Source organism: Papio anubis, chromosome 11 (genome assembly GCF_008728515.1).
Source record: "Papio anubis isolate 15944 chromosome 11, Panubis1.0, whole genome shotgun sequence".
In the NCBI taxonomy this organism is placed as follows: Eukaryota; Metazoa; Chordata; class Mammalia; order Primates; family Cercopithecidae; genus Papio; species Papio anubis.
Window position 1 is genome coordinate 34,542,534 of NC_044986.1, and position 27,726 is coordinate 34,570,259.

A 27,726-nucleotide genomic window follows, 5' to 3' on the forward strand; every position below is an offset into this window, starting at 1 on the left:
TTTGTTACATAGGTAAACACATATCACAGGGGTTTTATACATATTATTTCATCACCCAGTATTATTTCATCACCCAGGTATTAAGCCCAGTACCCAACAGTTATCTTTTCTGCTCCTCTCTCTTCTCCCTCTTCCTACCCTCTCTGCTCAGGTATACCCAATGTCTGTTGTTTCCTTCTTTGTGTTCAGAAATTCTTATAATTTAGCTCCCATTTATAAGGGAGAACATGTGGTATTCAGCTTTCTGTTCCCGTGTTAGTTCACTAGGGATTGTAGCCTCCAGCTCTATCCATGATCCTGCAAAAGACATGATCTTGTTCTTTTTTATGGCTGTAAAGTATTCCATGGTGTATATGCACCACATTTTCTTTATTCAATGTGTCATTGATGGGCATTTAGGTTGATTCCATGTCCTTGCTATTGTGAATAATGCTGCAGTGAACATTTGCATACATGTGTCTCTATGGTAGAATAATTCATATTCCTCTGGGTATATACCCAAAAGTGGGATTGCTGGGTTGAATGATAGTTCTGCTTTTAGCTCTTTGAGGAATTGTCACACTGCTTTGCACAATGGTTGACCTAATTAACATTCCTACCTTAACACTATTTACATAAATAAACAAAGGAGCAAAAGGAAAACCAATAAAAACTCTATGCCTTAACTTCATCTCCCTGCTTCTTAACTTTTTGTTGTGTCTATTTATGTCTTATTGTACTGACTATGTCTTGAAAAGTTGTTGTAATTATTATTTTTTATTGCTTCATTGTTTAGTTTTTCTACTTAAGATAAGAGTAGTTTACACACCACAGTTACCATGTTATAATATTCTATGTTTTTCTGTGTACTTACTATTATCAGTGAGTTTTGTACCTTTCTGTGATTATTTATTGGTCATTAATGTCCTTTTCTTTCTGATGGAAGAACTTCCTTTAACATTTCTTGTAGCATAGGCCTGGCGTTGGTGAAATCCCTCAGCTTTTGTTTGTCTGGGAAAGTCTTTATTTCTCCTTTGTGTTTCAGGGATACTTTACTAGATATAATATTCTAGGATAAATGTTTATTTTCTTCAGCACTTTAAATATGTCATGCCATTCTCTTCTGGCCTGTAAGGTTTCCACTGAAAAGCCTGCTATTAGACATGTCGTATATTATTTGTTTCTTTTTTCTTGCTGCTTTTAGGGTCCCTTCTTTATCCTTGACCTTTGGGAGTTTGATTATTAAATGCCTTGAGGTAGTCTTCTTTGGGTTAAATCTGCTTGGTGTTCTATAACCTTTTTGTACTTGGATATTGATATCTTTCTCTAGGCTTAGGAAGTTCTCTGTTATCCCTTTGAGTAAACTTCCTACACCCATCACTTTCTCTACTTCCTCTTTAAGGCCAATAACTCTTAGCTTTGCCCTTTTGAGGCTATATTTTATTTCATTATGTGTGTATCCATTGCATGTTTTTTGGTTTGAAGATTCCCCAAGGGTTGCAAATACTATTTTATAACCTATCTAGATCTTGTAGGTGTGCTTCATTGTTTTTTATTCCTTTTTCTTTTGTTTCCTCTGTGTATTTTTAAATAGCCTGTCTTCAAGCTATTTCTTCTGCTTGATCAGTTCTGCTATTAAAGGACTCTGATGCATTCTTCGGTATACCAATTGCTTTTTTCAGCTCCAGAATTTCTTCTTAGTTGTTTTTAATTATTTCAATCTCTTTGTTAAATGTATCAGATAGAATTCTGAATTCCTTCTCTGGGTTATTTTGAGTTTCTTTGAGTTTCCTCACACAGCTATTTTAAATTCTCTTTCTGAAAGGTCACATATCTCTGTTTCTCCAGAATTTATCAGTGGCACCTTATTTAGTTTATTTGGTAAGGTCATGTCTTTCTGGATGGTGTTGACGCTTATAGATATTCTTTGGTGTGTGCACATTGAAGAGTTAGTTATTTATTGTGTTCTTCACTATCTGGACTTATTTGTAGCTATCCTACTTGGGAAGGCTTTCCAGATATTTGAAAGGACTTGGGTGTTGTGATCTAAGCTGTATCTGCTTTCGGGGACACCCTAAACCCAGTAACACTGTGGTTCTTGTAGACTCATAGAGGAACTACCTTCATGGTCTTAGACTAGATCTTGAAGAATTTGCTGGATCATCAGGCAGAGACTCTTGATCTTTTCCCTTACTTTCTCTCAGAGTCTCTCTCTCTGTTCTGAGCCACATAAAGCTGGAGCTGGAGTGACACAAGCACCTCTGTTGCCACCACTACTATGACTGTGCTGGGTCAGTCCTGAAGCCAGCACAGCACTGAGTCTTGCCCAAAGCCTGTTGTACCACTCCCTGGCTACTGCCTATGTTCATGCAAGGCCCTGGAGCTCTACAATCAGCAAGTGGCAATGCCAACCAGGCCTGTATTCTTTTCAGGGTGGTGAGGTTCCCCAGTCCCAGCTAGGTCCAGAAGTGCCATCCTGGAGTTAGGGACTAGAGTCAAAAACCTTAGAAGTCTACCTAGTGTTCTATTGTACTGTGGCTGACATGGCACTCAAATTGCAAGATGCAGTTCTTCCCACTCTATTCTCCCATTTCCAAAGACAGAGAAGCCTCACCCCATAGCCACCCTAGTCCACAAGGAATACTGCCAGACTTTCGCTGATGTTCCCTTAAGGCCCAGGGGCTCTTAAGTCAATTTGTGGTGGATGCTGCCTGGCTCAGGACTCACCCTTCAGGGCAGCAGTTTCTCCTCTAGCCTAGGGCAGGTCCAGAAATGGCCGAGAGTCAAGTCCTGGAATCAGGGACGTCAAGAACCCACTTAGTGCTCTATCCCAGTGTGGTTGTGCTGGTACCTAAGGTGCAAGACAAAGCCCCCTTTACTTTTCCCTATGTTTTTCTCAAGCAGAGGGAGTTTTACCTTGTAGCCAGCACAGCTGGTAATGTGGTGCTCTCACCTGAAGCCAGCAAGTCTCACCTAAGGCCCTTGATTATAGTACCTGGCTATTGCTGCTAGCTATTCAGGGCCCAAAGGCTCTTCAGTTAGCAGGTAATGAATGCTGCCAGGACTGGGTGTTTTTCTTCAAGGCAGTGGAATCCCTACTGGCCCAGGGTGTGTCTAGAAATGTCAACTGGAAGCTAGGGCCTGAAACATGGGCCTCATGACTCTGATCAGTGCCTATCCTGCTGTGGCTGAACAGGTATCCAAGATGCAAGACAAAGTCTTCTCTACTCTTCTTTTTCTCCTCAAGTGGAAGGAAGGAATCTCTTATGGAGCTTTGAGCTGTGCAGCCTGGGGTTAGGGGAAGAGTTGTGCAAGCACTTCCTTGTCTTCTCCAGCTTGTGTCTCAGCATGTCACATGCCCCCTCAGTCCACTGTGTCTGGGCCTAGTTTAACACAAGGATTTGCCTAAGAGTTGCAGTCCTTATGGTCTAGACTGCCCTTCGAGTTTACTTGGAGACACAGAGTGCTGTAGCCCTCCCTGACAAGGTTTGCAGGCACTCAGGTTCGGACAACTGGGATTGGTGATTCCCTTCTGGCTAGGTCTAGTTTAAATGCTCCCTCCGTGGGTGGGCATCAGCTGAGTTTGGTCCAGTTTTCTTTTCTGCTTTATCAGGATGGCACTGAGTTAAATTTCTCAGAATTTCTCTGTTCTTCCTCCCCTAGTGCCCAGAGAAGCTCTCTGCACCAAGCTACCACTGCTAGGGGGCAGAAGAGGGGTGGTGTCAGAGATTCAGGCTGTATTTTCTATCTCCTCAGTGCCTCTTTCAGTGATATTAAGTTAAAACCAGGTACAATGAGTGCCAGCTCCCCCCCCCCCCCGATTTTTGATTCTCATGAAGGTGTGCGTTTTTTTTTGGTATAGATAGTCATTAACTTGATGTTCTTCCTTCATATATAACTGTGTGAGGAGGTAATGCCTGCAACTGCTGTTGCCATCTTGCTATTATTAAGGCACAAGCCTGAGGACAAAAGCCAGTGTTCTAAGGACATCAGAGAAGAAATTGGAAAGCACTTGCATTATACCACTAAGCTACTAAATTAATTAATCCTTAAAACACCTTACTTTGTCTTCTCTTTTTATGTATTACATTTATGTGTTTTTTTCTTATTTGCTATTGTAAGTGTCTTAATTAATTCAGAGTAGGACCCTTAGTGAGATGCTCTATATCTTGTCTTGCCTAAACCATCAAGCAGGCAATAAATATGGTGACCAGGAACATGAGCTTTGAAGTGAATCAGATTTATATTTAAATCCTGGCTCTGGTCTTTTATTAGATGAGTAACTTTGCATGAATTATTTAACCTTGCTAATCTCTTTTTTTCTCATCTATGAAATAAGAGTAATAATTTTAGCTGTTTTACAGTGTTATTAGGATTAATAATGCATTCACACCCTTAACATAGTATCTCTCACATACTAAGTGCTCAATAAACTCTTATTATTAATGTTCATCAGTGCAGATTGATGCCACTGTCCACACCATTTATGCATTAAGTAAACATTGATTAGGGACCTAGTTTGTAGGTTGAGTGTTGAAAACAGCTTGCTTCTCTCCTATGGAGACAGGCATGTGAACTGTAAAGCTTTTAATGGAGGGATCAGATAATTTGAAGTTCTTTACTCTTGTGTCTTCCAAGACCTGGAAAGGAATAAATGGACTATCTGGTCCTGCTACTTTGACTTTCGAGATAATGCTTCAGAAAGCCCTGGCTCTACTCTCACAGCCAATAAATATCATCCTCTGCCATAGTTTTCCAGGACACGTCCATGGCCTGTGTGTTCCCTGGCCCTGTTAGTTGGCCAGCTCACCATTTTCAGGTAGTATTTATGACAAAGCTGATGGTGATTTTAGAAAATCACTTAGAATGTCTCCCTTCACCTGTCCCCAGATACATATCTCTTTTTCACTGTGGGCAGGGATCATGAAAGGCTAGGCGGATACTGCTGTATTTCTTTTACTAGCATGGTCTTGTGTGTTCTTCACAAAAGCTTAGGAGACCTCCATTATGACATTCACCACCCTCCCTGAACACATACACTTGCATACACACTGCCCTTCCCTCAGGTAAATCTCAGCAAAGAGCAAAGCATTTTAAACTTGCAAAAGGAGGTAAAAAACTTGGAAGGCCCTGCTCTGGAGAAGATGCTATGAGACTGCCTTGGAAAGGGAATGTCAGATCATCTTTCAGTCCAGGGAAAGCACACTGAAATGCACTAGGATACAGAGTAAAAGAGAACTGGGCTGGGAGCCAGGAGACCGGTATTCCATAACAGACTTATGATGGGACCTTAGAAAGTCACTTCACCTTTCTATGTTGTTTACTCATCTCCAGTTAACAACTATACATTCGTTGAATAGTTATTTATTTAATAATTATAAGTAGTTTATGAATTATATATTTATTTCAATAATTGCCTATTTGATTATTTAATTAAATATCTCCAGGAGATCAGAGACTACATCTGGTTCTACTTGGTATTGTAACCACTAGTATAATTCCTGATATAGAGTAAGTGCTCAAAAAATAATTATGAAAAATTTATGACTGAAGAAATGAATCTGATAGGAATGGGCTCTGGGAGAGGACACTGAAGGTCCCTTCCTATTCTGTAAATAAAGGGAAAGTTATGTTTCCTCACATCCTCTTTAGTATAAAGAGGATGAATAGGCTGGGTGCGGTGGCTCACACCTGTAATCCCAGCACTTTGGGAGGCTGAGGTGGGCAGATCACTTGAGGTCGGGAGTTTGAGACCAGCCTGGCCAACACGGTGAGATGCCATCTCTACTAAAAATACAAAAATTAGCCAGGCGTGGTGGTGCATGCTTGTAATCGCAGCTACTCTGGAAGCTGAGGTGGGAGAATTGCTTGAATCTGGGAGGTGGAGGTTGCAGTGAGCCAAGATTGCACCACTACACTCCAGCCTGGGGGACAGAGTAAGTGAGACTCCATCTCAAAACAAAACACAACAAAAAACGGAATAGTGCTTCTTTGAAAAGGAATACACCTGCCATTGTATTTGAGAGGGGGGAACCACCTCAAGAAAGTGGAAGCACTAGAATGAACTTTTGAGGAAAATCTGGCTACTTTGACTCTACACGAGTGTATTTGGCAAAGCCTGAAGGTATATACACGTATGCACTTATCTTAAAGACCAAGGTAGAATCATATAAAGGTAAAACCATTATCTTGGACTATTTAGTGTCAATCAGAAATAAGAGAAAGTCCAATTCTTCATGTGTTGAAATAAATTTGGGGGCTTCCATAAAGGCTGTAGGGAAACTAAAGAATTCTGCAGGAGAAATTAACTTGTATATAGTGAGATGCCTCTGATGCAGAGGACATCTTGAAGCAATATGCAACACTTGATGACACCTCTTCAACACTTAGTAAATCTGACCTTTCCTTTCATCTGTCATTATGCTGAATCACATGGCCCAGCAAGCAGCTAACACATTGCAACCAAACTTCACAATTGCAGGCTGGGAACATGTGCTTCCTTACATTGATTAGTGATATTACCAGTGTTTAAGCCCATTTCCTGTCACCTTGGAGGATGGAGGTTACTTGACAGGAAGTCATTCTGTTGTCATCCAGCAGGGCTGCCAATGAATTCTTTAAACTTGTCGATGAGTAGAAACGCAGCCGGCTTTACTCTGACTTAAAGCTTTTGCATATGTTGAGTAACGCAGCATTTAGTACATCATGGAAGCACCTAGTTTTGATACTAATGGAATGTGCATTTCTTTGAATTTCTAAATTCCCAAAGGTTTGGGCAAATGCTGACATGAAAACTGTTTCAGTTAAAAATGAGCTTACTTTATGCTTAAAGGGTCATTTTGCATTAGCTGTGTCTTCAAGTCGATTTTGAAAAATTACCTCTTTGAGGAGTGGGCAAAAAAGGAGTCCCAAGAGGTAGTCCATTTCCTTTAATAAATTCAAGCAACTTTTTCTTTGTATTGAAGATATTATTTGTCATACATTTTCCTTGTCATATTGAGCATTCCCAGACCATCATTTAAAACAGATTGGTAATTTGGCCCTTAATTTTGGCACCTGTACATCTTTTAAAGCTCTGGACTGTGTTTGGAAACTTTACTACTCTGTAAGTTAATACCCTTTTAGGGCCTAAACGCCACCATTAACAGCAAATTGGCCTCTCAGGATGCTGGATAGAACCATTTTTTATATTTATTTGTTTAATCTTTATTAGCCAAAGGTTGTCCAACAGCTCTAAGGCAGTGATTTGCCCATGAGGCATGGAAGCATGTTTAAATCTTTCCCTATAACTTCAGGGTTGGGAGAGAATATTTGAGGCTGCTTATAATTCCAACTGCTGTTTCTAGGCAGCCTTGAAAACCCAGCCATAAACTACTCTCATTCCCTGGCCTTTAGGCCTAGTAAGTCTACATTTTCATACTAGAGAAGACCACAGAGATCATGTGGTCAAAACCCCTTATTTTACAGGTGGGTAAGCTGAAGTCCAAAGTGGGGAAGTGATTAAGCTGCTAGAGTTTTAAGTTATTTCTCTTCCCAGGGGATATTTGCTTATCCACCACTTGATAGTAGGCTTCATCCCTGGGATGCAAGATTGGTGCAACATACACAAATCAATAAACATGATTCACCACATAAACAGAACTAATGACAAAAACCACATGATTGTGTCAATAGATGCAGAAAAGGATTTCCATACAATTCAACATCCATTCATGTTAAAAACTCTCAATAAACTAGGTATCAAAGGAACATACCTCAAAATAATAAGAGCTGTATGTGACAAACCTATAGCCAACATCATGCTGAATGGGCAAAATCTAGAAGCATTCCCCTTGAAAACTGGCGCAAGACAGGATAGCCTCTCTCACCACTCCTATTCAGTATAGTATTGGAAGTTCTGGCCAGGATAATCAGGCAAGAGAAAGAAATAAAGGGCATGCAAATAGGAAGAGAGGAAGTCAAGCTATCCTAGTTTGCAGATGACATGATTCTGTGTCTAGAAACTTCCAGTCTCAGCCCAAAAGCTTCTTAAGAAGATAAACAACTTCAGCAAAGTTCCAGGATACAAAATAAATGTGCAAAAATCACTAGTATTCCTACATCAATAACAGTCAAACTGAGAGCCAAGTCAGGAATGAACTCACATTCACAATTGCCACACAAAAAAATAAAATACCTAAGAATAAAGCTAACTGAGGAGGTAAAAGATCTCTATAAGGAGAACTATAAACCACTGCTCAAAGAAATCAGAGATGACACAAACAAATGGAAAAACATTCCATGCTCATGGATAGGAAGAATCAATATTGTTAAAATGGCCATACTGCCCAAAGCAATGTATAGATTCAGTGCTATGCCTATTAAACTATCATTGACGTTGTTCACAGAACTAGAAAAAAACTATTTTAAAATTCATATGGAACCAACAAAGAACCTGAATACCCAAGGCAATCCTAAGCAGAAAGAACAAGGCTGGAGGCATCAGACTGCCTGACTTCAAACTATACTACAGGACTATAGTAACCAAAACATCATGGTACTGGTACTAAAACAGACAAATAGACCAGTGGAACTGAATACAGAACCCGGAAATAAGACCACACACCTACAACTGTCTGATTCTCGACAAACCTGATAAAAATAAGCAATGGGGAAAGGATTCCCTATTCAATAAATGGTGCTGGGATAACTGGCTAGCAATATGCAGAAGATTAAAACTAGAACTTTTCCTTATACCATATATAAAAATTAAGATGGATTAAAGGCTTAAATGTAACACCCAAAACTTTAAAATCCCTGGAAGGCAACCTGGACAATACCATTTGGGACACAGGCACAGGCAAAGATTTCATGATGAAGATGCCAAAAGCAATTGCAACTAAAGCAGAAATTGACAAGTGGGATCTGATTAAACTAAAGAGCTTCTGCACAGCAAAAGGAACTATTAACAGAGTAAATAGCCTACAGAATGGTAGAACATTTTTGCAAACTATGCATCCAACAAAGGTCAACTATCCAGCATCTACAAGGAACTTAAGCAAATTTACAAGAATAAAAAGCAAGCCCATAAAAAAGTGGGCAAAGGGGCTGGGCACAGTGGCTCACGCCTGTAATCCCAGCACTTTGGGAGGCGGAGGCAGGCAGATCACCAGGTCAGCTGATCGAGACCATCCTGGCTAACACAGTGAAACCCTGTCTCTACTAAAAATACAAAAAGTTAGCTGGCCGTGGTGGCGGGTGCCTGTAGTCCCAGCTAGTCGGGAGGCTGAGGCAGGAGAATGGTGTGAACCCGGAAGGCGCAGCTTGCAATGAGCCCAGATTGTGCCACTGCACTCCAGCCTGGGCAACAGAGCAAGACTCTGTCAAAAAAAAAAAAAAAAAAATTGCGCAAAGGACGTGAACAGAAACTTTTTAAAAGAAGACATACACGTGACTGACAGTCGTGAAAAAAAAAAGCTCAACATCACCAATCATCAGAGAAACGCAGATCAAAACCACAATGAGATACCATCTCACACTAGTTAGAATGACCATTATTAAAAAGTCAAAAAATAAAATATGCTGGTGAGGTTGTGGAGAAAAAGGAACACTTATACACTGTGGTAGTGTAAATTAGTTCAACCATTGTGAAAAACAGTGTGGCGATTTCTCAGATACCTAAACACAGAAATACCATTCAATCCAGCAATCCCATTACTGAGTATATACCCAAAGGAATACAAATCATTCTATTATGAAGACACATGCATGCACATGTTCACTGCAACACTGTATACAATAGCAAAGATATGGAATCAACCTAAGTGGCCATGAATGATAGACTAGATAAAGAAAATGTGGTAAATATACACCATGGAATACTATGCAGCCATAAAAAGAATGAGATCATGTCCTTTACAGGGACATGGATGGAGCTGGAGGCCATTAACCTTAGCAAACTAACACGTGAAGGGGGAGGACAATGGCTTATGAGGCTCGCCGCAGACTACTTGGTGGCAATGTCCATGAGCCAGGTGAGTGCATGGCGGCAGCAGGGCCTCGCATGTGGCAGGGTGACCTGGGTTTCACCTCCCTCTGGTTCCCTGGAAGTGGGCCAGCAATCAGGGAGGGAGCAGTTGCAGAGGCAGAGGCTCCAGTGTGTCTCTCTCTGCTGCCCCCTTAGCCCAAGCCAGGGAGGCCAGGCGGTCTGGGTGTCTGGAGACAGGGTCCACTGCCCGAGAATGGGAAATCTCTTCACCAGGATATGGAGACTGTTCAATCACCAGGAGCACAAAAGTATCATTATTGGGCTGGATAGTGCAGGGAAAACTACCATCCTTTAACAATTTTCTATGAATGAAGTTGTACATACATGTCCCACAACAGGAAGTAATGTAGAAGAGGTAGTGATTAATAATACATGTTTCCGGCTGGTGGCTCACGCCTGTAATCCCAGCACTTTGGGAGGCTGAGGTGGGTGGATCACCTGAGGTTAGGAGTTCGAGACCAGCCCAGCCAACATGGTGAAGCCCTGTCTCTACTAAAAATACAAAAATTAGCTGGGCGTGGTGGCATGCACTTGTAATACCAGCTTCTCGGGAGGCTGAGACAGGAGGATTGCTTGAACCCGGGAGGTGGAGGTTGCAGTGAGCCAAGATCGCACCACTGCACTCCAGCCTGGGTGACAAAGCAAGACTGTGTCTCAAATAACAATAATAATCATAATCATAATAATATACATTTCCTAATGTGGGATATTGGTGGCCAAGAATCTCTTCGTTCTTCCTGAAACACTTATTATACTAACACAGAATCTGTATAGTTGTGAACAGTAGAGAGAGAGAGAGAGGATTTCTGTAACTAGAAACTCTATAAAATGTTAGCACATGAGGACCTAAGAAAAGCTGGATTGCTGATTTTTGCTAATAAATGAGATGTTAAAGAATGCATAACTGTAGCAGAAATCTCCCAGTTTGTGAAGCTATTATCTTTTAAAGATCACCAGTGTCATATCCAGGCATGCTGTTCTCTAACTCGTGAGGCATTGTGCCAAGGACTTAAATGGTTGATGTCACAACTTAAGATTAGATGATCTCTACTGACTTCTTCTCATAGACTTTGTATAAATGAAGTGCTAAACTTTACCTGAAAGCTGCAGCAATTAAAGATTTAGATATATTTATAATCAACTGATTTAAGCCTTTTCCATGAGAAGAAAAATTAAGACCACTTATTTGAAAACAAAGATGAAGTCTCACCTTCCAATCTGCTTTCTCATTAGTTTTTTCCAAAGTAAGTTATTAAAGCTGTGAATGATATTTTTTTCATAATGAATCCTCTCAGGACATTGTGTAGCCTGTGGTAAGTACAAAGGGAGAGGAAGACATTTTGAATTTTAAGAGCTTTATTGTCAGCATAACCCTCCCTAGTTGAGTGTTGTTCTCTTCTTGTTCCGTTAAGTCAAAATACAAATCAGCACAGATATTCAGTTTCCAGTATTTTAAAATATAATGTTACTTAGGAAAGTATTTTGCATAAGGTTGTATATGTATTGTTTATATACCTCAAGTTCAAGTTAATAGCTTTGATTGATGTTCTAAAGAAAAGCAAATAACACAAATATTAATAATATCCTTAGCTATAACCATAATGAGATAAGTACTGGCATTGGTGTTAGGTGCCATTTTATACTTTCTCCCTATATTTTCTGTATTGTATTAACCAACCCTCCAAATCATTGAGCTGCTTGTTTAAAAAAAAAAAAAAAGGAAAAGGAAAAAGCATGATATTGTGTATCTATTTTTTGTTGTTAACCAATCATACAGATGGAAACATAATTCAACAGAATTTGATAGCTGCCAGATTCTTGGCTTAGTATTACTAATGGGCAGGATTGTACAAGATTATTACTTGCAGTCGTTCTTATGACATCTAAATTACTGAATAAATTTTTAATCCATTAATCAGTCTATCATAAATTGTGATTAAAATTATCAAATGAATTATCAGCATTAATTGGAAACTGTTGTGTGAAACATGTCTACTCAGAGAAGTAATATTCTATAAATATTATAAAATAATTTAGCTATGTTATTTTTAAGTATTAAATTATATGTCAAGCAGTTAAAGTGAATTTCAAAGTAAAAGTAAGGTATGTTTTCTGAACAACATTGATAATTCCTTAATTTGCAGATTTCTTCTTTTTTATTTTAGGACTTAGAATATAGTGTGAGATTTTTTATTTATGTAAATTTTGTTGTATCTTCTGTAATATAAATATATTGTTTGACAATTATAAAATGCAAGCTTTTTTAAATGTCTTTAAGAATTTCTTTTAAAAATTGATTGATACAATGTAGTATTTGTACTAAGAAGTAACTTGACCCAAAATACCCTTTATGTTTGCTTAGAGCATTTTTAAAAAATATCTGAAAGTCAAGGATATTCCTGTCACAACTGTAAACGAATTTGTCATAAATGTATTAAAACATATTATTGGGTACTCTATTTGTATATCTTTTTTTTTTTTTTTTTTTTTTTTTTGAGATGGAGTCTTGCTGTGTCACCAGGCTGGAGTGCAGTGGCACGATCTCGGCTCACTGCAACCATTGCCTCCCAGGTTCAAGCAATTCTCCTGCCTCAGCCTCCCGAGTAGCTGGGACTACTGGCAAATGCCACCACGCCCGGCTAATTTTTGTATTTTTAGTTGAGACGGGGTTTCACCATGTTGGCCAGGATGGTCTCGATCTCCTGCCCTTGTGATCTGCCTGCCTCGGCTTCCCAAAGTGCTGGGATTACAGGCATGAGCCAACGTGCCTGGCCTGTGTATCTTTCATGGCCTGAAAATCTGAAAGTTAATCAAGACTGATACGTTCTAGCATATTTAAGAAAAGAAAACTACTTTTAATTTCAGCCTTTTAAATTTCAAGAAGATTTTGGTGAATAATAGTACATACTATAAGTATTGATCAAACTTTGAAAGTTCCTTTCTGTAAAATGTGAAATACTCAGTATCTAAATCCAGGTCAGGCCTAGGAGGTCAGTATTTAACATTCGATGTTTCATGTTTCATATTTATAATGTTCAAAATGCAAGCATAACATTTAATATTTGTCTACATGGTTTTACAAAACTAAATCCTAAATTACAAAAGAAAAAAAGAAAACCTAACACAGGGACAGAAAACCAAATACCACATGTTCTCATTTACTAATGGGAACTAAATGATGAGAACACATGGACACATCGAGAGGAACACAACACACACACATTGGGGCCTACAGAGGGGTGAAGGGTGGGAAGAGGGAGAGGATCAGGAAATATAACTAATGGGTACTAGGTTTAATACCTGGGTGATGAAATAATCTGTACAGCAAACCCCTATGACACAAGTTTACATATGTAACAAACCTGCATATGTACCCCTGAACTTAAAAGTTAAAAAAAAAAAGACTGATGATTACTGAGTTGTCAGTGTTCTGAAATTGTGCAATTCATACTCATCCTCATGAGAGTTTTGTGTCTATCCTCAAGTATTTGACAAATGTTTTATTGACTCTTGGCAGGTAAGGGCTGGAATGGGAAAGGAATCCTAGATTTTTGGAGTTAGATGGCTTCTTAGAGGTTATCTAAGCTAATCTACTACCTTGATTTCCCTTTTCAGTAAAGCTGCCAATTTGTTAACCAGGTTTTGCTTAAGCACTTCTAGAATAGGTTGGCCTCCCATACCATGAAGTTGCCCAGTCATCTTTGAATTGACTTAGGAAATTATGCTTCTAAAAACAAGTTCTTATCTTTATCTATGTACTGCTCTCTTAAAATTTCTGCCCATTTATGGTAATTCTGATCTCTGGAATCAATAGGAGTCAAGTAAATCCCTCTTTCACAAGGCCGCAATTCATGAGGCTGCTTTTTCCCAAGCTCAGGAAAGTATATCATTAACACTATTATTGCTTCTAGGTGAAGGTGAGGATTCCCAAACAGGCTGATTTCATGGTCACTTTTTCCCCAAGTATGTTTTATTTACCTTTTATAATGTTTTATGTTAAAGGATTTTCAAAGATAAAAAAAAAAAATAAACACATTTAGTTTACTTCCAGTCTTTTGGCTTTCCAAAACAATGGTTGCTACAAGTTTCATTTGATGTCCTCTTTAAGCATGTAAATCATCTTATTCCTTAAAGAATCTCACTGAGTTTTAGATTATTAATTTATTGGAGAACAGCTGTGGTCATAACAGAGAGGGTTCTAAGGGTCTGCTATTAAGAATTAAACTAGCTAATTGTTCCCAAACAATGGTCTATAAATGAATTTCAGTTTATAATGAAGTTTTTAGCAACTTGGGACAAAATAAGAACCAAGTGATGAGTTTTTATGAAGCTAAATTTATTTAATTTTTAAGTTCCTAGTTTATGTCCTTCCTACATTTTTGTTATTGAAGTTATGAAATGATGTTGATAATTAATGGTAGTTGCTATTTTAAATGTCTTTGTTTTGCAAAAGCAAATAACTATGAAAAAAATGAGCAACTCTGTTTTGGTGCCCTGATATTTTTCTTTTTGAAATATTACTGGTCCTGAAATCCATAAGTATGTGAATCACTGGCTTAGATGCTCTTTGTCTCCTCCCAGGGTTAACATTCTATAGTCTATGAATTGTGGTTTAGTCAGACTTGGACATGAAACCCCTATGGAAACCAGGTGCTACAGGAACTGAAGTTTGGAATTCTATAAGAAACTGGCTGCCTTTTCCCTCTGGTCCACTGTTGAATCAGTACTTCCAGATGGTGGCAAGGAAATATGGCTGCCAGTAGTAACCTGGCTCTGGAGGGAGACTGAATGGTATCCCTGATCCTTTTTTTGTTTGTTTGTTTTTGTTTTTTGAGACTGGATCTCAGTCTGTCATCCAGGCAGGAGTGCAGTGGTACAATCATAGCTCATTGCAGCCTCAAACTAGGAGTTTGGGCTCATACAATTCACCCTCCTCAGCCTCCTGAGTAGCCAGGCCTACAGGGCATGTACCAGCATGCCTGGCAATTTTTTTTTTTTTTTTTTTTTGTAGACACTGGGCCTTATTATGCTGACCAGGCTGGTCTTGAACCCCTGGCTTCCAGCGATCCTCCCACCTCTGCTTTCCAGAGTGCTGGGATTATAGGTGAGCCACTGTGTCTGGCCTCAGTTCTCTTTTAATAGCCTTCAGAACATTTCTAGATGCTTCTGCACTGAAAAACTACATAATTGAACCAAAAATATAGGTTTTCATAATTCCCGTCAACTGTTGCAAAGTTTTTGGTTCAAACTTGACAGAGCAGCAGGAACTTTCAGGTTAAAGTTATGAAAGTGGTTTCAGTTAATAGTAAATTGCAATTCTTCAATGATGGATGTTTTTAGAAATAGGACTGAACTCTGTTGTGACAATAAAAGGATCATTTAAAAAAAGCTTATCAAAACTATCTTCAAGGGTGCTTCATTTTATTTCCATTTTAGTCCCTATATACATTTCAGTCCCTTAAGCACTGAGTCTGGCTGCTTTAGAATTGAAACAGATGGACTTGAGGGTTTCTGTATCTAATTTTACAGTAGCATATCTCTTGATTATTGACACATTAAAGGCAATATATTTCTAGCTTAGAAATCTGATGCTAATTGGCTTTGGAATATTTTGTTTAAAAACATTTTCCAAATGGGGCTGTGAATTGTTCAGTTTCTTTATTCAGGATTAAAGAAAACATTAATTCTGCCAGGAAAAGATTGTCCAGTGGGGCAGAAACATTAGAGCCTTGGAGTTTACCTGTCAATCTTGTATTTTCATGTCCTTTGTCCAGAAATAAGCCTACAAGCTAATTGACTTCTGTTTCTTTCCTTTTGGTCTCTCATTTTTCTGAACATAAAGACTCAAATTAAAACAAAGATAAAATTCCAGGGGAAGCTGGCATTGATCAAGGTTTGGATTAAATTAAATTAAGTGCTTTTTATTGAACTCAGCAGTATTAGTTATTAAAACCAGAAGGCTTTACCCTTGCTAGTGTAAAAAAAGAAAACAATGACTCATGCTGGGGCACAGATTTTATTGGGAAGTTAAAGCACTCGTTTTCTCTTATTCCATTAAAACTTTTGCAGATAAACACATGTAAACAAGATCAGGAGATGGAAAGCAGTGAGGAGTCAGTCCTTCTGGGGCTCTGGTGCTCCATGGGTTCTAACTTGCAGTTGCAAGAACTTAGGGAAAAAATCTTTATCTGGGAAGAAAGCAAGAAGTCACACCAGGATTTTCTTTTTTGGACTGCATAAGTCATTTGAATTGCCAAAGTGCTTCTCTTTTTCTTGAGTGATTTGGAATTATGCATACAGGGCATGGGGAGAGGACGGCAGCATCGTGTAGCATAAAAAGCATTAGCCAGGAAGTTGGACCCTGAATCTCAGTTTTAGGTCCATCGCTTCCAGACTGGTTGGACCTGGGTAAGAAACTTAACCTCACTGCTCCTGCTTTCTCATGTGTGAAATAAGGGGCTAGACTCTAAAGGCCCTGCTCTCATTTTGTCATCTATTTCTGTTTTGTGTTATGACTGTAGGAGACCATCATGACCTGTAGTAAATACGGCAATTAACTCAGACTGGATTCAGAAAACTATGGCCTCTAGGCAAAATCTGCTCTGCCATCTCTTATTTATATATACTTTAATTAACTAAAGTCCAGATTGTTGTCAGCAAGATGGCAGAATATGACTTTCCAGTGATTGTCCTCTGCAAAAACATCACTTTGAACAACTATTCATGCATGAAAATTCCTTTACATCAGCAATGGAAGCCAGGTGAGAGATTCCAGCACCTAAGTATAGCACAGAAATAAGAAAAGACACATTGAAGAGGGTGGGAAAGACAGTTTTACATCACCTGCATCACTCCTCCCTCAATGCCGGGCAGCGCAATGTGGAGATAGATACTCTGTCCGTGGGGGAGGGAGAGGAAAATGAGCATCGGATGCTACCTGGAACCCCAACACTAGCCCTGCCCCAGAACAACCTAGTGCCACACAAGCCCTCACAGCCCCAGACTCCAGGCTGGTATGTGTGGACTGAATGTCTAGGCTCATCTCGGTGCCAGACCAGATCCTGAAGCTCTACACTCCAGGTCTACCTGGAGGACTTGTTCTATGTGCTACCCTACCACCAGGTTGATCCCCACAGTACTAACCTCCAGGCCACCCCCAGCAGTGGGCTAGTATCAACAATCCCAGGCTTCAGGCCTGCCCTAGCACCAGACTGGCCCCTGTAGCCCTGGTCATCAGGCCAATACCTGTGAACACAGCCTCCAGGCTGGCTTCTGTAGAAACAGGCTCCAGGCCCACCTAGCCCAGACCAACTCTGGAAGCCCCAGGCTCCAGACTAGTACCTGTAAATGGAGCTTCTAGGCCGACCCTGGCACAAGACAGAATCCTGCAGCCCTTGGATCCAGGCCTGTGTTGCACACTAGTACTTGGGGCTGCCCCAATACCAGGCCTACCCCAGCAGCCCCAGGCCTCAGACTGGTACCAGCACTGAACTGGCCTCAATGGCCCTAGGTTTCAGGCATGACATAGCACCAGGCCAACCTCTACAGACTTAGGCTGTAGGTTCACCCCTGCATGAGGCCAGCCCCTGAAGCCCTAGTCATCAAGCTGGTACCTATGGACAAAATCACCAAGATGGATAGGTTCTAGGCCCACCCAATGCCAGGCCAGCTTCTGGGACCCAAGGCTTCAGTTCTGCCCTAGATTTTGGAGCCTGGAGCCATAATGGCCCATGACTGCCAAAGCCAGGATGGTTGCAGGCCCTTTTCAGGCTTTAATCTTACTCTAGCACCAGGTCATAGCCTCTGGCATCAGATACAAGGCAAGCTGCTGTAGACATAGGCTCTGGGGGCCTGCTCAGTGCCAGACTTGTCCCTGTGGTGCCATCCTCCAGGGCAGTCCTTGTGGCCACAAGGTCCGGTAGATCCAGGGTCCAGGCCTGCTGCAACAGACTCTGGTTCTAGACTTGTCCCCATGGATCAAGACTCTAGGACCACCTTACAGATCCAGAACCCAGGCTCACCCTTGTATCCCATCCCCACTCTAGTTCCAAGCCAGCCCTTGTGGACTCAGTTCCCAGGACCATCCCAGCACCTGGCTGACCCCTGCAGACTTAGGCTCAGAGACTACCCCAGTGCCAGATCAGTTCATGTGGATACAGGCTTCAGGGAAGCCCCTGGAAAAATAGGTTCTAGGCCTACCCTCTGTGACCTAGGCTCCAGGTCTACTCCTGAGGAACCAATCAACAGGTCCACTCTGGTGTGTTTAGGCCCTAGGCTTAACCCCATAGAACTAGGTTCCAGGCCCACCCACCTGCTGACTCAGTTACAAGGCCACCTGTCCAAAGACTCCAGCAGTAAGCCCACCTATGGACAACTTACTCAGAATGCCAGACAACTTACTCAGAATCTCTGGATGGACTGAAAAGGAAGGGCTCTCCCATACAAAGCCAGTCAGCAAAAACTAGAGTGAATTCCAACTTCTTTCCATGTGCAAACTTCAATGTAAGATAAGAGGAAACACGACAAACCAAGGAGATATAACACTACCAAAAGAGCACAATAATCTCCCAGTAGCTTTTATGAACTAGAGATTATGAACTGCCTGAAAAACAATTCAAGATGATTGTTTTAAGGAAGCCCAGAAAAATTAAAGAAAATACAGAAAAAAATTGTATGAAATCAGGAAAACAGTAAACTATCAAAATGAGAAATTTAACAGAGAGATTGAAATTGTTTTTAAAAGTGAAACAGAAATTCTGGAGCTGAAAGATACAATGAATGAAGTGAAAACTGCAATAGAAAGCATCAATAGCAGAATTGATAAAGCGGAAGAATAAATCTGTGAACTTGAAGATAGATTAGTTGAAAATATATAGTCAAAGGATGAAAAATATAAAAAGAAGGCCGAGGGTGTGGTGGCTCAAGCCTGTAATCCCAGCACTTTGGGAGGAGGAGGAAGCCAGAAGTGGAGTGGATCACAAGGTCAGGAGGTCAGGGAACTATCCACAGCTAACATGGTGAAACCCCAGTCTCTAAAATAAAAAACTAGCGGGTCTTGATGTGACGCCCTGTAGTGCTTGGGAGGCTGAGGGAGGGAAAATGGTGAACCAGGCGGAGCTTGCAGTGAGCGAGATGGCGCCCTGCATTGCCTCAACCCTGGGAGACACGAGAGTGAGACTCAAAGTCTCAAAAAAATAAAAAAGAAAAGGGAGGGAGAAAAACACCAGATTATGGGACAATATAAAGAACAAATCATCTGAGGTTATAAGTTCAAGAAGGAGAAGAGAAAAGACAAAATTGAAGTGCTTTTAACAAAGAAATAGTAGCAGAAAACTTTTCAAATCTGGGAAAACACATAAAGATCCAGAGATCTAGGTACAAGAAGGTCCAAGGTATTGAATCAAATTCAGTTCACACAAGATTATACTATGACATATTATAATAAAACTGTGAAAAATCAAAGAGAAAGAGAAGATCCTGAAAGCAACAAGGAAAAATAAGCAGATCACATGTAAGGGAATTCCAATAAGGCTATCAGTGGACTTCTGAGCAGAAACTTTATAGGCAGGAGATAGTGGGATGGTACATTAAAAGTACTAAAGGAAAAAAGAAACCCTGCAAACCAAGAGTACTGTATTCAGCAAAGCTGTCCTTCAGAAATGAAGGCAAGATAAAGACTTTCTCAGACAAATAAAAGCTGAGGGAGTTCATCACCACCAGACCTGTCTTATATGACATACTAAAGATAGTTCTTGAACTTGAAAGCACACTAATTAGTGATACAAAAACTTACAAAGCTATAAAACTCACTAGTGAAAGTAAGTACCCAGTCAAATTTAGAATTCTCTAATACTATAAAGGTAATATGTAAATCACTTATATCTTTAGTATGAAAGTTAAAAGACAAAAGTATTAAAAAGATTAATAGCTACAAATATTTCTTAAGGAATACACACTATAACAAGATGTAAATAGTGACATCAAAAACGTAAAATATTGGAGGATGAATGAAAGTGCTTAGTTTTTTTTAATGCAATCAAATTTTTGGGTTAACATAGTTTCTTATAACTATAAGGTTTTATGTAAGCCTCAATGTAGTCACAAAGCAAAAACCTATAATCGAGACGCTGAAGATCAAAAGTAAGATGTTAAAGCATACTTCTAGAGAAAAATCACTTAACTGCAAAGGAAGACAGCAAGAGAGAAATAAAAGAGGTTCTACAAAAAAATTAAAAAACAAAAACAACAACAAAAAAAACCAAAAACAAAAACAGAAGACAATAACAAAATAACAGTAATAAGCCCTTACATATTAATAATTACCTTGAATGTAAGTAGATTGAATTATCCTATTAAAAGACATAGATGGGCTGAATGGATTAAAAAAAGCAGGGCCAACTATGTGCTGTGTACAAGAGACTTATTTCACCTTTAAGGGAACACATGCTGAAAGTGAAGAGATGGAAAAAGATATTCCATTCAAATGGAAACAAACAAATGAAAAACAGCAGGGTAACTATACTTGTATCAAATAAAATAGTGCTGAGAAAACTGAATTTCCACCTGCATTAGAATGAAATTGAACCCTTGTCTCACAACATATGCAAAAATCAACTCAAAATGGATAAAAGACTTAAATTTAGAATCTGAAACTTTACCGTTACTAGAAGACAATCTAGGGAAAAATTGCCATGACCCCAAAAGCATAGGCAACAAGAGGAAAAATAGACACATAGGATTACATCAAACTAAAAAGTTTCTGCACAGCTAAAAAAAATCCATAGAATGTTGAAAGAACCTATAGAATGGGAGAAAATATTTGCAAACCATCCATCTGGTAAAGGGTTCATATCCAAAATGTGTAAGGAACTCAACTCAATAGCAAGAAGAGAATCTGATTAATAAACGGGCATAGGACCTGAATAGATGTATCTCAAAAGAAGCTATAAAAATGGCCAACAGGCATACAAAAAGGTGCTTAACCATCAGAGAAACGCAAATGAACACCACAGTGAGATATCACCTCACACCCATTAGAATTGCTATGATCAAAAAGACCAAAGATAACCTGTTGGTAAGCATGTGGAGTGAAGGGAACCCTTGCATGCTGTTGGTGGGTATGTGTACAATTATTATGAAAAACAGAATGGACGTTCCTCAAAAAACTAAAGATAGAACTACCGTTTGATGCAGCAGTCTCATTAATGAGTATTCAAGGGAAATGAATTCAGTGTATTGAAGACATATCTGCACTCAGACGTTCACTGCAGCATTATTCATAATAGCCATATATGGAATCAATCTAAGTGTCCACAAGCAAATGAATTGATAAAGAAAATGTGGTGTATATATATTCGATGGAATACTATTCAGCCTTGAAAAAGGAGGAAATCCTGTCATTTGTGACAACATGGATGAACATGGAGGACATTATATTAAGTGAAATAAAGAGGCAAAGAAAGATTAAAAACTGCATAGTATATATGTGGAATCTAAAAAATTGAACTCAGATAAGTAGAGGGTAGAATGGTGGTTACCAGGTGATAGGGAGTTGGTCAAAGAATACAAAATTTCAGTTAGATAGGAGGTGTATGTACAAAGGATCTATTGTACAACATGGTTAACTGTAGGTAATAACAATGTATTGAGGAGATTTTAAGTGTTCTCATCACAAAAAAGATAGGTATGTGAGATAATACCTATGCTAATAGCTCAGTTGATCCATTCCACCATGTATACATATTTCAAAACATCATTTTGTATATGTATTTTGTAATTTTTATTTTTCTATTAAATAAAAATATAAAATACTTTTTGATCTGAAAAAATTAACCAAAACTCATACTTTATAGATATTTACCTAGTTTTTACATGTATTCATTTTCTGTTCAGGGTCTCATCCAGATTTAGTCATCATGACTCTTTAGGCTCCTCTTGACTGACAGTTTCTCAGACTTTTCTTGTTTTTGATGATGTTGACAGTTTTAAGGAATATTGGTCAGGTATTTTATCAGGTGTCTGTATGAGGTTGGTCTGCTATTTTTCTTATGATTTAAACTGAGGTTATAGATTTGGTTATAAGTCACTATCAGTATGACTTATCACTGTTCATGTTGGCCTTTATCACCTGGCTGGGGTAGTGTTTGTCAGGTTTCTCCAATGTAAAGTTACTTACCATTCCTTGGTATCCATACCATAGTTTTTGGAAGGAAGTCACTACTATGTGCAGCCCACACTTAAAGAGTGGAGAGTTATGCTTCACCTCTGTGAGGATGGAGTATCTACATCAATTATTTGTATTCTGCATGAGAGATTTGTCTTTTCTCCCATTTGTTTATCAATTGCTTATTAATAGTTAGTGACTGTGGGTATTTATGTTATATTTTGGGTTATAATAAATATTACTTTAATTGTTTCATTGTTCAAATTGTTCTAGATTTGGCTATGTGTAGCTCTTTCAGCTGGCTCCCATGTCTCTTTGATGTACCTTCTCATTGCAGATTTTGTTGATGAGTAGTTGCTTTTGCCATCTGTGTTTGTAAATAAAGGTTTATTGGAACACAGCCACACTTATGATCTTATATATTCTTTATGGCTACTTTTGCACTACAGTGGCAGGGTTAATTCACTGCAACAGAGACCATATTGCCTGTAAAGCCTAAACTAATTACAGTCTGACCTGTTACAGAAAAAAAAATTGCTGACTCTTTAGTAATGTACTGTAGCTTAATGGATTATAATTTCCAGAATTTTAAGATTCAAATTTATGTCATACTTTTTACTCATAACATTATCTTTACCCTAAAGTATAATCATCAATGGTGTGTACTGTCAACAAGCCTTTACTGAATATTCTGGTTTGTGTAACTGTGTTCTTTGGCCATTACAGTTTCCTCGCCTGGACATTTGACTAGTTACAAAGTATCTTTTCTGTCAGCAGTTTTTTTGGTGAAAGAAAAAATTTAAAGATAAGATCTATTTTGTCTTTATTCTTTTTACTAACCTGTACTAAAATAATTTATGTAATCATGGCCTGAGTTATTTAAATGACTGTGTGCTTGAGAAATTTCTTGTTGGTAGCACTAGGACTACCCCATGGAAGCAGATAAGTAGAGAATTTCGTTAACAGTGAAGAATGTTGACTAGAGTTTTGCACATGTCCCTCAAGCTTATTTTATTGGTAAATTTAGTCAAACTAGAACCAAAGTTTCCAGGAATGAAGTATGAGTGCATTAGCCTACTTCTGTTAAGTGTTCTCTAAGCCATATGCTGTGACCTAAAGTGAGAGAAAATAAATCATAAGGCTTCATAGTGGTTTAATAAGTGTAAACATCTGGATTTAAATATAAATCTTATATGAATATGATTTTCACACTTCAACATAATCATCTCACCAAATTAGTAAAGTTGTCAATAGAGGGTGATTAGAGAAATGAGGTTGTTTATTTCAGATAATAAACGTATTAAAATCCCAAAGAAACAGCATTAGTTTTATAAATTCAAATTACTGTTCAACTGTTTAATAACACAGATAGGAATGGGGTGGACAAGTCTAATACTCATATGCTTTCTTTGGTGTATTGAGACCAATATCCTATATAACACCATGCACACAGGGGACAGGACAGGATTTTAGCCACGGTATAACTTAATTCAGGTTGTAGCATAGTGGTGTTTTAAAATAGAATTTTACTATAAAAATAAAAATTAAAATAACAGACTGAAAAAGTTAAAGTTCTTCTAGAGACATTAAACTTAGCATATAATATAAAATCCTCTTTTTTTCTTCTACTGCCAATCTTTTCAAATAAGTAATCTGTCTTACAGCCTCCATTTTCAATTCACACTCTCCTTAGCTCTCAGAAATCTGCATTTTCCTGATTACTTGCCTGAATCTGAGCTCTTGAAGGTCACCATGACCTCCTAATTTTCAAATCAAATAGTCTTTTCCCAGCCTTAGTGTCTTTGATTTGCATGCAACATTTGATACTGTTTTGCACCTCTGATTGTATGCTTTGTTTTGTTCTTGCCCCTGTTCTTAGCCATTATCTCTTGTCACTCTCTGCAATTTTTCTTGGTGATTTTGTTTCCACTTTAGTTCCACCACTGTAAAGATGATGGACAAATCTAAATTTCCAGCCTGATCTTTCTCCTGGGTGATTGTGTCCACGAAACATTTTCATGAGGCACCTTGAATTGTCTCAAATTTAGTGTTTCATAATCTTAACCTGTTATTTTTCTTTCTTAAATTTGGTTCCATTCTTGTAAATTTCTTATTTCTGTTAATGATCCCACTATCATCAAGGTTGTCTGGGTCTGACATTTGAATGACATTTAATACACACATTCTCTTGTTTTCCATAGCCAACAAGTTAACAAGTTCTAATGACTCTCTCCTCACACTGCCTTTTTTTTTTTCCACTGCTCTGCCTTTTTATAAATATTTTACTTACTAAGTAGCGTCTACTCCATGCCAAGGATTGTTTTTATTTTTATTTTTCTCTCAATTCTGTCCTAGTTTACCATTTCACATCTGCACTGCTAAAGCAAACACCTCAAACTAGTTTCTCTACTTTATTCTTTCTCCACTAATTCATCTATCATACTCCAAATACTAGATAATATTTCTTAAAAGTGAATTCAAAAATGTCATTCAAAGAACTATAGTGGCTCCCCATTATCAAGAAAATAAGGCAACACTGTTAAGCTTAATGGTAAAATCTTTCCATGATTTTGTCTAGACCTGTCTTTGGAGTGTTAAGTTCCCTCTTCTTTTCTATATAATCTTTCCTTTAAAGCAAGCTTCCTCATAGCCCACTTAGCTGATATTTTGTTTGGGCTTTTCTGTTTGAAAATCATGATAGAGTCTAGTCTGCCTACCTAAAATGCTTTTCCCATTCCTCTTCACAGAATATCCTTCAATTTCCAACTCACATCTCACTTCCAATGAGATTACTTCTTTACAGACTGGCAACATAAAAAAGCAGCATGGTGCATGGAAAGAAAAAGAAGAGATTTGAACTCAGAGGACTTACTTCTAGTCTCCATATGAATGACTTTGGATAAATCACTTTTGCCTGTCCAACCATTGTTTCCTCATCTATAAAAATAAGAGTATACAGTTACTTTCACGAGGTTGTTGGGAAGATTAAATAAATAGGCATACGTAAGCTCTTCAGGAACCTGGAAATTGCCCACAAATGTTCATTGCATCTGAGTTTCCAAAATCAAATTGCAATAGCGTTGTTTGCAAAACTCATATTTCCTCCATATATTTATTGCCCATTATGATGAGTTAGCTCCTTGTGATCTCTCTTTTTCTCTCTTTACAAACACACACACACACACACACACACACACAGTCTATACCACTTAGCAGCGTGCTTTGGGCCAGTAACTGATATATTATTTCATTTGATGGAATTAGTGTTTTAGTGCAATAATTTCTCTCCTTTTCTGCAAACCTCAGTCTTTCTAAGAAACCCCTCTCCTAATACGTACGAACCCATATACTTGGATCCAAGCAATAATAGATAAATGTAATTCCAGCCTTATATGGAATTCCATCTCTAACTTGGCTTGCCCTTTGGGCAAAACTGAGGGGGAATAATAACATGTCCTTCGATAAGGTTGGAGGTTCATTAGTATCCTTTGGTATCCAGGAGGTGTCTCTACAGCCTCAAATACCTTGTGAAAGAGTAGAGTATACCTTTTGCATGGGTAGACCTTTTATTTTAGAACTCTGGGTACTGGGTTATCTTTACCTGGGCTTTTAAATAGTGAATATACGAGTATAAAGGGGGAGGCGTGGAAATTCAAGGTACAAATTCTTACGTAATCCTGAGAGTGATGGGGGAGTTGCTGGAGGACTGAGTGATCTGGTTCATTTCCTGTGTTTGGAAAAAATGATTTGAGGTCTAGCATCCAGAAAAGTTTGGAACTAAATGAAGGAGGATCTATGTTTCCAGAGAGCTGAAGCCAAGGTGTGATGATTATTTACAGGCATGTTGATACCCTTCTTACAAGAAGCCTTCTTAGGCAGATACTACTGGCCAAAATCACATGAAGAAATCCATGACCATGATATTCTTAATCTCTTCTACATCTAGAATTCTCCTCTAGGCTTAGTGAAACTAGTTGAGCTTTCATCAGGAAGATACTTTAAAGCTATCACAGGAAAAAACACTGAAAATTTTCTTCTTTAATTTGGCAAAACAAAATGAAACAGAAGTTTTAAAAAACTATCTAAGAGGAGAGTATTTGCATGGTAATGTATTTGCCTGTAGTCCCGTAACCCAAATCACAACTTTCTCTTTTCCATTTGCCTGTGATGAAATATATCCAACTAAGTGTTGGCTTGAGCTTCTGACATGAAGATAAATACCTTTTCAAATTTTAGCACAGCTAAACTTGTGTGTAGTGTAGTACCTGGAATGGAGACTTCAGGAAAGAATGTTTTGGGCATGGCTAGTGGGATCATTTTTCCTGTTGTATTAGAAATGCCACCAATGGAAGGAAAAGGTCACTGTGCTGTGGGACATGCCTTCTGTGAGATGAGGCTCTGACCACTAATGACACTTGTGCTTTTCATTACGACAGATGTGTTAACCACATCGTGCTGGCTGTGCTCCAGCCCAAGCCATTGTAGCTTTCTGCCTCTGCAACCTTCCTCGTCTTCACTTTGGTTGGCTGTAGAATTCTTTACTTCCTGTCCTAAACTTTTGTGAGGTGTCATGGCTGTTAAACAGCTGCCATGTTGCAGGCCAGATGTGGCCGCACTTTAGTGTGCATGAAATGTTCTTCCTATAAAATATTAGATAGTTTAAAAATCTGTTTTGAAGGTTTGTAAAACACTTAGGATTCCTTCAGATAAGAGGGCTATTTGTATATTCTTAAATTGTGTGTGAAAATGTGCCAAAGTATAAAATACAAATGCTGGAAATACTGCAGTCCCTTCAGTCTCCTGTTTATGATAAGTTGCCAGCTATTTTGAAGGGAATAAGTATGTATAATCCAGTTAGACTTTCAAAATCTATAACAAGCCTTCTAATCAAAGGCCTTTAAGATGTAGTCATTGCGTTGAGTGTGGAGTAGAAAGGTCTGTTTTGGCCGGGCACAGTGGCTCAAGCCTGTAATCCCAGCACTTTGGGAGGCCGAGGTGGGTGGATCATGAGGTCAGGAGTTCAAGACCAGCCTGGCCAATATGGTGAAACTCTGTCTCTATTAAAAATAGGAAAAAAAAATTAGCCGGGCGTGGTGGCGTGTGCCTGTAGTCCCAGCTACTCGGGAGGCTGAAACAGAAGAATTGCTTGAACCTGGGAGGTGGAGGTTGCAGTGAGCTGAGATCGCTCCACTGCACTCCAGCCTGGGTGACAGAGTGAGACTCCATCTCAAAAAAAAAAAAGAAAGAAAGAAAGAAAGGGGTCTGTATTGAAAAAGTAAGGACTTTAGGGACAGGAAATAAAAAGAAGGAATAAATACATACTTAAATTATTTAAAATGTTTTTATTGAGATATAATTTATATACAGTGAAGTGTAAAGGTCCTAAGTGATCAGTTTTCACAAATGCATACTCTTGTGTTACCCCAACACTATCAGCACCCAGTACATTTTCATCATTCCCAGAGAGTTTCCTTGTGCTCCTTCCCAGTCAGCACTTATTGAGTCCCAATTCTAAGCAACCACTTGTCTGATTTCTATCACCATAGATTATGTTAGA

The 27,726-nt window shown here is 38.8% G+C and overlaps 1 protein-coding gene and 1 pseudogene across 1 annotated transcript in view; both read left to right on the top strand.

Annotated features, from left to right (window-relative positions):
* HPSE2 (heparanase 2 (inactive)) overlaps nucleotides 1-27,726 on the top strand; it is a 777,655-nt gene that overhangs the window by 200,476 nt on the left and 549,453 nt on the right. The gene's annotated exons all lie outside the window — the stretch shown is intronic.
* LOC101023058 lies at nucleotides 9,829-12,450 on the top strand (annotated as a pseudogene).